Raw genomic sequence first — 11,588 nt, 5'->3', positions numbered from 1 at the left:
TGCAAGGGAAAAAAACACCCCTACCACACATGCTTACTATATTTAGGTGACACCTTACCAACAGGGTACCCCTAGGAGAGTAAAGGCTGGACGCGTGCCCACCTGCCCAGCTAAACCACTGAAGTGTCAAATATTCTGCTGGAAGGGCTGCTCTAACCACTGCAATCTCTTACCTTCACGCTTCTCAGTTTTGAGTACATTACAGTCACTCCTCTCAGGCCTCCACAATGCTTATTTTGTCTAAAAAGTGCATTTTTTATGAATGTGTTTTTGTGACTGCACAGTGGTGTAGGGTAAGGCTTACACACCAGCACAACAGCGCTGTGACCTGTGTGATGCCAACAGTTCAGTTTACAGGAGACACTGAAATAATGATAGCTGGAYACAAAGGGGAAGAATTACAGTCCTGGCTGGGACAGGTGGAAAAAGCCAAACACTGAAAAACATCCAGAGACCCCAACTAACATGGCATGCACCACTGCCTTGTGTTTGAACCACTTGGCCCACAGTCATCTGGGCAAGCAAGGGAAGCAACTAGTCCAATACAAGAACAACAAAAAACATGCTCAGTATGTTTCTTGTTAAAGTAATAGCAAAATCTACCATACATCTTTTAGTAGAGGCAGCTTTTAGCAAGRCTTCAGAAGGTCTAATGATACAGCCTCCACATCTAGGAAGCTGAAGGCAGCTCCTATTCAATTATCACCTTGCAATTAAGCTATTAAATGAACTACCAGCTCAAACTGGCTGAAATTTGGAACCAGACTTACTAATTTCTTAAGTGTTGAGATGCACCTTGATTAAAGCAGAGAAGCACAAATAAGTACTAGTTATGCCCAATATAAGTATTATGAAACCTATGAGAAATCTGTAACGCAAAAGACTAGTTTKATGGTATTTGACTTTGGAGCCCACTTGCTGAGCAGCAGGACATTTTATTACACAAAATCTATGACACACAAACCCAAAAAGTTCAGGGCAGGGAAAGAAAGGTAACGAGTCCTAACCACACACAGAAACTGCTCAGATATCTTGATCTGTGCGCTTGTGCAATAAAGTAGAAACAAGCTTTTACCACAAGCTGTATACATAATGAAGTGGATGACCAAAAGCTTTTAAAAAAACTGCTAAGCTCACAAGGTCTGTACTATCTGTTACTGGAATATCAAGGATCTACAGAGCACAAAGAATCTTTAGTGAAGCACTGGTCTGCACAACTCCGTATCAGAAGTTATTCATTAGATGAGCGCAGAGCAAGAACATTCATTCTGTTACTACAGAATCAAACATGCTAAAGTATGTGAGCTTCCCAACTGTTTGGCAAGCCTCTGCTGTCCTTCCAGGCAGATACTGAGAGTGCAAATGCCTAAAGGAATCCAGCTGCCCTAGGCCACCAACCTATGCTGACTGCAGAACCTCCATCATTATCTCCTGGCATCAAGGCTCCAGCTGATTATAATACTGTGTCAGGAGACAACACCCAGACAGTTCAGTTTCATAATACTCAACCATAACAATTCCTCAACAGGCCCTATGAACTGTTTATGAGAATGAAACAAAGCAGAGGAAAMACAGATGCACTACAGTGAACATCAGTAGTTTTGAGACACTTCTATACTGAGACACAAGTAAGGATGCAAACAGACCAAAATGTCTGAGGGATTCCTTTCACTTAGGGAAAGCTCACAAAGAAACAACCCCAGCAATCCCTCATCAGGAAATCTGGATATCTGAAACTCAACATCAAATAAAATGACCCTCACTGCATCAAAAAAAGTGCATGGTAAGGAAGTTGCCTGCTATGTGATATAATAATTCTCAGACAGACAATTCTGGCAACCAATTCATTAAACTGAGTCACATATGACAAACACATATGACCTACGAATCATACCAACAGATTTTCTTTCAGTACCTTCAGGCTGCTGATGGCAGCTGCTGGTGATAGTGGCCTGAAAAGGATGAAATTTCACAGACAATAAAAACAGTCCATGTTCCTTCCACACTGCTTGAAAGATAAAGGAGTAAGAATAAATTTCTGTAAGTTTGGCTTATATCAAAGTATACAAAATAAAGTATACAAAACAACATCCTCTTTGGTGCAAACTTACACCTAAGTATAACTGAGAGGATACAGCATCATATATAGGCTGTCCACTTACAAATATCTGGTAGAGAACACACCTGAAACAGGGAGTTGTTCAGATAGTACTAATACAAAGAAACACCAATTTTCTGAAATTTTTTGTAGATACCTCCTGGGTATCTACAAGGTAATGAAACAATCAAGTCAGCACTGAGGGCGTCTTGCAGAGGTGAAACTGGCAGACAAGCCTGCAATTAGGYAGGATTGCAATAGTGGAATAGCAATCAATAGGCTTCCCAAGATTAGACAATTACTCTGTGGCTGGCTGTTAAAATCCTTGATGACTGATGGGAGAAAAGCAATAACCAGTGCACACTGCACATGAGAGCACACTGCAACACATGGAGCCTGTTTATGCTGCCAAGAAATGCTAGGCCAGTACATCCAGAAATGGCCTGTGTCACACAGCCATCAACCAGTGGTGGCAAAGGTGAGCTGTCCTGTGTGAGATGGACACAGTGGAGGCAGCATCAATGCTTCACATGCTTAGACAGTCAGCATCAACAAAGAAGCCACAGGACCATTAAAGCTTCAGCCAAATCTCTAAAATAACCATGTACATGCCAGACTGGAAGACTAACGTCCAAAAGGTAGAAAGGAGCAGCTCAATACAATAATTCCTTTTCTTTTTTTTTTTTCTTCTCAAAACAATAACCAGAAAGAAAGGTGGAGTTAAAAAGAGCCATACAGTAATTCAGTAATGGTTTGAACACCAGCACATTTGGAAAACCAAAAGCTGTCAATCCTTTTAGAAGGAATCACAAAGTCCACATGCAATGAAGAACAAAGAACCATCCAGTTTCAACCAAAGCTCTAACCAAAAAACCAAAACAAAACAACAAAAAAGTATGACAAGATCACCTGTAGCAAACTGCACTGAGCCTTACATGGAGAACCTATACATGGCATCAAACTCAACAGACGACACYTTCTCAAGCACACCAAGTAAGTGGGCCAATCTCTGCAGAAGATTTTGTAATGAACCAGGTTAGATCTCTGCTGAAAAACAGTATGATAAGAMAATTCCAGTGCTTATTTCAGAGACCAGCTGAACAACCACACTATTTCAGTCYGAAATGCTGAGCATAATGTATACTTATGAAGATAGATGATCAGTTATAGAAGTTTGTTTTCACATTCCACAAAGTGAAAACCCTTAAACTGCATACACCTTGCTGCAAGAATTAGTTCTTCAAACAGCCCATCTTTCACTCTAGTGGATTTCTGGGTTTATTTGAGCATTCATGTGTTTAATTGCCAGCTCCTTCACCAACAAAAGTCAGTTTTCAGATAAATCTGGGCAGCAAATCAAGATGCAACAGTTCCCTTTTTGTCACATTTAGTTCTCCAGTTTCTGGGAAAGTTATACATACTTTTAATGATGGGACTCATTGAAAGTTGCATTTTTTGAAAAAATGTGATGTTTTCTAACCCCAAAGAGCACAATTTAAGTATTAACAAAACCAGTGCAGATTAGCAGAAGGTTTAACAAGTGTTTAAATAAAGCCTAGTGATGAAGATGCCAGGAAAGTTCATGCTCTGTGACAGGTAAAACTCCAACAATAGAATACCAGAATAGTTTCATCTCCAAATGACATCATTGCAGACAACATGATAGTCCAAAAAGCACTGCCTGTGGCAGRGGAGTTTTAAAAGCCTTTCAAACCATATTTCAAGTTATTCTTCAGTGTTTCCCAAAAGCACATCACAACGATTCAAGAGGACTGCATCCTGATACCATTAAAGTTTTATGCTAATTCATAAATTAAATGCTGAATTAATATTCATATAATTAATCCCAATATTGGGATGCATACTGCATATTGATTTTATTTATCAACCAGCATGTCCCAAAATGAACACCTACCCCAGTTATTTCCAAWTGTTTGTGGTGAATGAGTTTGCAATAATTGAGCAACTTGAAGACCAAGACAGTCACAAGAAAACTACCAGCATGAAATACTGCCATTATAGAGAAGTGACATGAAATAACACAGAACTCAAGACATAAAAAGTAATGAAATAAGCAGAAGAATATAACCAAAGCAACTCAAAGTGAAAAATATGTCCGATTTTGCTAACTTCCAATCAAACAATCCTTTTTAAGTCTGTAAAACTGGACACTCAGTTTAAAAGTAGCAGCTGTGTACGTCACTTTTGCTCCAGAGTGGAAGTCGTACTGACCAGTGCACAGCACAGATTACCAGACCTTCAAAAAATTTAAATAAAACTTGCAAAGACAGACAGACTTCCAGATTTACACACTGTATATAGGCCACTTTCCTACAGAATAATTTTTTATGAATCTATTACTTATATCCACAAAGCAATCTTCCAACTTCTCACCATTTATCCATATTTTACTAAAAACAGTCAAGTTTCATGCTAATTTCTCACAGAAAACTTGCAGATTGTTTTCCCCTCAAATTAAAAGCAATGCTAAGGACATCTTACACATCTTACACTTCAACTGGATAACAGGACAGGCTCAAAGAGGAGCATATGAGACTTTCTTACARCAGGAACCAGCATTCAGAAAATTGCACAGCACTACAGGAAGAACTGCAATCTTCTTGCAACTTGGGGCTGYAATAGAGAGCTACAATCCTGCTCAGTCAGAATGAATCACCTGATCATTGTGAGGYGTCTCTGTCAATTTCAGAGGCAAGGGCCATCAACAGCTTACTTTAGATCAATTTCCCTTAAGGTCTCCGTGTTTCATCTGAAAGAGTTTAGTACCCAAACCACGTGCAATTGCCAACTAACTTCTGTAACAACATTTGCCTATAAGCCTGTAAATGGGTCATCAACCATCCTAGTTCAAGTGATTTCTTCCCTTGAACAAAKTTATTTGCTAGAATATCCAAAACAGGTTACAGAACCTCCAGCCACAGATTTTCAGGACTCAGCTAGACCCTGCCATGACTGACCTGATCTAGCACAGGCTATAGAACTACTTCAGTTTGGAGGCTGGAAAATGGTATTTCCCAGCCAAACTGCAATTCTGTAAATTAAAGCACTTTTTAAAGAAAAATAAAAACCTGAGAAAAATACTATGAAAGCACTTCCTGACTTCTCTTTTAAAGTCACATCACTGGTATTTCAAATACCTCTAATAATCACATAAAAATAAATATTTCAGTGCCACTAAAACATATGAATCAGATATTAAGAGCAAGCAATTCAGACTCTGTCCAAGAACTGATGACTCTCATAGACTATGCATTAAGAGGATATGTGCTATGTATWGGCCAGCATGGCAGAATCTTCCATTCACACCTCCAGTTTAAAAATGGCCTTGCACCATGTTCTTGAAATAGTCTACTCAGGTAAGAGTAAGCACATTTGACTCACCAGAAGCATACAGGTAAAASATCAAGTAAAATAAGAAAGATACATGATGTTAATTGTCAGAAAGGGCACACAAACTATAGTTGATGGACAAGTCATGGTCATTCTTGTTTAACAAGAAATTCATCAGCYCCTACTCTTCATCACAATGCGCTCAGACTGCCCAATGGCATACAGACCCTTAGCTCCCACAGCCTCCTGGAGTGATGGTGCAGCACAATCCTCATATTTTTTAAAATCTTCAAGATCGTTCAGTCTGCTGCAATGCAACACTACAAGTCAGCATCTCTCTGCAACAGCCTCAGCTACAACTCCAACAGGGGATGAATGGATGCAAAATGCAGTTTGTAACACCTGCAGCACCAACTACTCATACTCATTCAAGAGTACAATCACACTCTTTTAGGAGTCCAATGATGAAAATAATTTCTTTTTTGTCCAGTTGCATAGGTTTACAGATGATCTCACAAAGAAAAAAGGAGCACCATTTCACAGACCACTCCATCAAGATCCCACAGGTGTCAGTTAATGCCATTAAACTAAACTAACAAGTGCAGAACACACTATATATAGACTTCAAACACTGACAGGAGATCAGGGAAAAAAAAACATATTATGTATCTACAACCATATTTTTCATAGTAATGGCAATTCCTTTATTGCTTCATTTTTGCTTGAAGAAAGCTTGTCCACTGACATGAATGAAGCAAACACAGCAATGAAAATGACCCAGGAAGAAAGGCTGTCTTATTTCTTTCTGTTGAATGCAGTATAGAGAGTACACAGTAAAAGATATTAGATACTGGGAGTACTAGCCACTAGAATGAAGCACTACACCACACACGTTCTGACTGTTTTGCCCCACCTCAGGGATTCTGCTGTACAGTATCACTCTGAACACAAAGACAACCTCTGCACATACCTTCACAGGGGTCTGCGCTAGGAACCAGTTCATCAAAATCCAATGTGGGTTACAGTATCTCGACTCACACTGCCTTGAGTCCACTAGTTTCACTTCCCTGAACAATTACTATATTGCAATCCATAAATCCACATTTATATTAAATGCAAAAATGAGCTAGTTTGCACTTTTTAAAATAGTTACCCAAGACTGCAAAAGAAATATTATTRTGAAATCTTTAAATATTTGAAGACTGATAAGAGCACACTGGCAACTTAGCCAAGTTGGAGGGGCTAAAATAAATTCTATGACAAAGCCAAACAAAATGACAGAAGTAACGAAATCATCTAAAGAGGAATGATGGCAAAGACTGGGTAGTTGATACTAGTGGGCAATGCATAGATCACATCAAAGCCATCCACTAACAGCAGCTTCAATTTTTCCTGATGCAAAAACTAAACAGAGAAGTAACTAAAGCAGTTTGAGGTARCTTAGTATGAAAGGATTTATGCAATTAATTTAAGGGAAGAAGAGTCTGTGAAATAMAATTCAAGTTAATATAAGTGCTAGGGATGTGAAAAAGGAAGTTTCTCACAGAACAGTATGATTTAAATCCCGATATAACTTTTTGGTACTGAAAAAGCCCACCAAAGTAGAAACTAAGATTCACAATATTATTTTTTTCACTTGGAGAACATAAAATTATCAACTAGCATTGACTTTTTCTTGAGGTGATAAAGCATACCTATGCTTAGCATAGTCTGTGGAATAAACTCCAAAACAACAGAGGAAATAGGAAAGCAGAAAACAATTCTTCCCTCAGAGCAGCTACTGAGTCTAAACATATATTCGTACATAAATCAGGAAAAGGAAAAAACTCCACTGTGCAAGCACTCCCTTAAAAAGAAGTAGGCTGTTATCATTCTCACTTTAATGTTTGYATAAAGCAAACCGTACAACAGCCAGTTCCACACCACAAACATTGAAGAAGCACTCTTTCCACATGCAATCAAGTAAAGCAGAATAAAGAGCATTAACTTTTCCAGGTTTAACTCCAAACTACTCTGTAGAGCAAGCATTCCACAAACTCACCAGGTAATCCTCTGAATTAATGGGATAAAGGCAACTTTTAAAATGCTTGGTTTTCCCAATTAAAAAAGGAAATCAGAAATCATGAAACTGAATGAATGGAACAAAATTACTTAAACAGAAATAGGGACTTGGGGCAGACAATCACTTCAACAGCTTCTGGTGAATCATACATACCACACGTGGCACTTTTGCTAACATAATTATCTCTCAGCATCAAACAATCAAAATACAGCAGCACTACACTTTAGCATTTTATAKGAATATGCGATATACCACATTTCTATACAAAACATACATATATATACATGTATATGGAGCATATATGTGTATAAAAACATAAGTATGTTTTTATTTTTGTAGATAGAAAAAATCAGTCCCTCACTATCAGCTGGCAAATTTGCATTCCACAGCTCTTATTACAAATCTTACTAATTATTTTGCTGGATTGTTGAGACCATTAGCTACCTGACATGTTAAATCTCAGCTCAACAGTAAGTCCTGCAAGATTAAAAAAAAAAAAAAAAGCCTCCCTAAAGTTGACAGTTTCATACAAGGATCCTGGCTCTTCCTAAAAACGAAACCCACTTCTTCCATGTGTGGTTGCAACCACAAAATTCAAGAGTTAGAAAGCGAAGCCCTAAATGCATTCAGAGTATCATTACTCTGTCCCAGTCTGYCTTTTTCAAGGCCTCCACACCGCACTTCTGCTGTTAGTCAATTCTCAGATATTGATTTCAGCTGTAAGACTAAGCAAACCACATGAGAATAAGGAATGGTTATGCATCCAACAGTAAAGCTTCCTATTTACTGAACCGTAACAGCTCAAAAAGATAATAAAACTCATTTTAAGGGGCTAGCTACTAAAAGTATAACATTTGTTCAAATATTTTCCAGTTATGGAATGCTTACATACAGAAMAATGTTTACACCGAATGGAAAATGACACTAGGTAAAGTTTTAGAGTCAGATTTACCAGATTATGATCACTGCTTCAGCCACAGTTCTGAAGCAGGCTGATCTCAGCCAGAAGTCAGAGCTCTGCAATATTTTAAAAGTGATTATATGAATTTTAAGTATGGCCTTGTTACCACACGTCCAATTACAATCCATAAAAACAGAGCTCAAATGCARCCAATTGCTCACCCACGATAATTACCACTAGGAGAACTAAGTTAACCCCAGTGGCTGGTCAGGAGTCACGCGAGCCAGCCGCTACAATGCTGCTCTGCAGTTCCACCAGAGCACAGTCATGTCACAAGGAATAAACAACTGTTAATACCTGTCTTATTCAGCAAACCATATAGGGAGACCCATCATATTAGTTATCCACTCTGAAAATCTTAGTGATTTAAATAATGAAGGTTAAAGCTTATCTATTCCCAAAATTTACGTTTCACTAGATGAAAAGCTTATCTCTTCTCACTTTAGAGAGGGAAATGTTATTGTGTGTTGAATTAATTCAGAAAAAAGCAAAAAGAAATTACTCATGAATATATATATTCAACCACATAAATATCATCCAATTTGTTAGACTTAGTGTTAACAGTATTTTACATTATAGCTACTCTTAGACCTTACAATGCATAGGCAGTGACCTGTAATGATTTATTTTACCTGTCTAAGTGAAAGTCATGCATCTGCCACAGTGTGAGACTTCATCTTTCAGATAATCCCCTGGTGTGGGGTTTAACAAGCTGTACTGTCAACCACATCGCAAGCATAAAGCAAGAACTCTCTCGCCTTGGCCTTGGAACAATGGTATCAAGTTAAAGCTCAATGTCCTTTTCAAACTCTGGCTCCYCTCTCCTTGCCAACCTTGCATGGTATAAATAGCAGCATGCAGAGGAGCRAGCATTAAAAATACTCCTTTAAAAATCTCAGGAGTGCTCGTGCTCGTAGCGCAAGACTGAAGCACTCTTGCACGAGAGCAAGTTGTAGTATATTTCAAACATTTCAATCACGGTGTCAGTGTTCATCTAGGTTAAAAAAGCTACTCCAGAAATATACAATTTCCTTATCTCCCAAGATCGAAAACTCGAAACACACAGCTCGGGCCCTCCGAAGTTCCCCGCAGCCCAGGGGAAAGGCCCCTCAGGGCGGGCCTCGCTGCAGCCGCACCTGCGCTGCACCCCGAGGCCGCGGCTCAGCCTCACCTCGCCGGGGCCGCAGAGGCGCGCGGGCGAGAATCGCCAAGGAGAAAAGAAGGAAAGTAAGTTGGAGCAGGACGGAGCGGCGGCAGTGACCCGCTTCCCCCCGCYGGCACCTCGGCGCCCGGGCAGCTCCAGCCCCGCTACGCTTCTGTGCCCCGTTATCTGGCCGCCCCGGGAAGTCCTGGCCGAGACAGCGAGCATAGAAAGAGAAGGAAGGGGAGAAAGAGGGGCACTCACACTTTCGTAAAAATAAGAAGTCAGCACTTACGGCGGCGCTCACACGCTGCCCCTCACTTGTAGATCGGCGCCGCTGGAGAAAACTGCGCCGCAGCCGCTCTCGCCGCCGGCACCGCCCCCCCTCCGCCCCCGCGGAGGCCCCGGCAGCGCCGCTCCCGCTCCAGCCCGCCCGCTCCTCTCCAGCGCCGCCGGGCCGGCGTGTGCGGCTCCCCCGCCCCGGGCTGCGCTCCTCCAGCGACGCTGCGCCCTCTCTTCGCCGTCCTGAGCGAGGCGCCGCCGCCGTGTTCCGGCCGCACCTGCCCCGCAGCAGCCCCGCGCTCCGCTCCGCTCCGCTCACCTGGCGCTGGCCGGGCCGCGGGGCCAGGCCGGCCCTGGGCGGTGCGCTTGTCGGCGGGGGGGCCCGGCCGGGCGGCGAGGGAGGCGCAGGTAGCCGACCGGGGGAACTGGGTCAGCGGCTAAAAATACCGCACGGGATAGAGGAGGATCCGGCCGYGGCAACCGGAGAGGCAGCCGCCCCTCCTGGGGGCTGTCGGCGGGACCGGGGGCCGCGGAGTCCGGCGGACGTGGGATCCCTGGGCRAGCCAGGACAGGCGGTGACCTTGCTCCAGCCGGGCAAGGTGCTCTGGTTTAAACTCGCAACCGACGGCGACAAAACCTGCCTGGYCTCCTTTCAGTTCCTAAACCGCGTGTGGCTTCACGGCCGGCGCATGGGGTGAGAAGCCGTGGGATGCCCCGGTGCTGGAGAGCTGGGCTAAATCACCCGCCCGAGGCAGCGCCTGGGCCGGCCGGGCCGCATTCCCCCGGCMGGGCCCTGCCCCCGCCGTGCCGGGCTGCCATCGCTCCCGCCCCAGGGTGCTGCGGGAGCCGGCTGGCTCGCTCGTGTGCCCACTGCTGCCGTCCCGAATGAGGCAGCGGGGAAGTGAAGTTTGTGTCTGCGATGTTGCTGCAACCTATTGCAATGCCCAGGGAGGTGGTTGAGTCATCACCCCTGAAGATGCTTAAGAGGTGTCTGGATCTGTCGCCTGCTTTAGTGGTTACAGTGGCAGTGCTGGGTTGACAATTGAACTTGGTGGTCGTAAAGGTCTCTTCCAACCTCGATGATTCTGTGAAGTCGGCTGAGAGCTGCCATGGGTCTGAGGTTTGCGAAGCAGAGTGCAACAACAGTAAGGCAATGTCCAGGTTACAAGAAAAAGCCCCAGGAGGTTCAAGCATAATTTTGTTATTGGCCTAAGGTGCAAGTGGTAGTCTTGGGATAAGTTTGTGTTTATGCAGAATGGTTTATAAATGCAAACAAAACACAAAGAGTGTGAGTTTGGTGASTGGCCCCAACTTTTAACTCGGCTATAACTCTTTTTAGCACTCTGTCCATTGTATTATTTGTTGCCACTTCTTTATGCTCGACATCCTCGATTTCAGCAGTAGTAGAGCCAGCACTTCCCTCCAGGATCTGTCCACTGAGATTTCAGTGGAGAAGGTTCATATTATGGTAATCTCCCTGCCCAATGGAGTAGCTGCCTGGGTATTTGGCACTAAAGTTGTGTCTTCACAGTGGTGGCACTGCCTGTATTATGAGGCAGAGAGGAAAAATCTTTTACTCATTACAAAGCCCCAAGACGTAAGTTATGCCCATGTGATGTGTGAAGAGGAGAAGCTTCCAAATGGCAGCAAGGGTGGAGACAACTTAGCCATCCCAGCATGCCTGGTGCATGAG

The 11,588-nt window shown here is 42.7% G+C and overlaps 1 protein-coding gene across 5 annotated transcripts in view; it reads right to left on the bottom strand.

The window, feature by feature from the left end:
* Positions 1-10,590, bottom strand: part of MTUS1 (microtubule associated scaffold protein 1) — a 119,841-nt gene extending 109,251 nt beyond the window's left edge. For 2 of the 5 annotated variants that reach the window (XM_057382292.1, XM_057382294.1), the window contains exon 1: positions 9,909-9,995. The gene's annotated coding sequence lies outside the window, so the exon portion shown is untranslated. Of the gene's footprint in view, positions 1-9,908; positions 10,000-10,214 lie in introns of those variants that run through there. The other 3 variants (XM_057382291.1, XM_057382293.1, XM_057382290.1) reach the window with 3 other exon arrangements.
* Positions 10,591-11,588: the final 998 nt, after the last annotated feature.

The sequence above is a fragment of the Malurus melanocephalus genome, unplaced genomic scaffold (genome assembly GCF_030028575.1).
Source record: "Malurus melanocephalus ecotype Western Australia unplaced genomic scaffold, MMel_1.1 scaffold_563, whole genome shotgun sequence".
NCBI classification, from domain to species: Eukaryota; Metazoa; Chordata; class Aves; order Passeriformes; family Maluridae; genus Malurus; species Malurus melanocephalus.
Note: the sequence above shows the minus strand (reverse complement) of the source record. Positions and strands in the feature narration are given on the sequence as shown.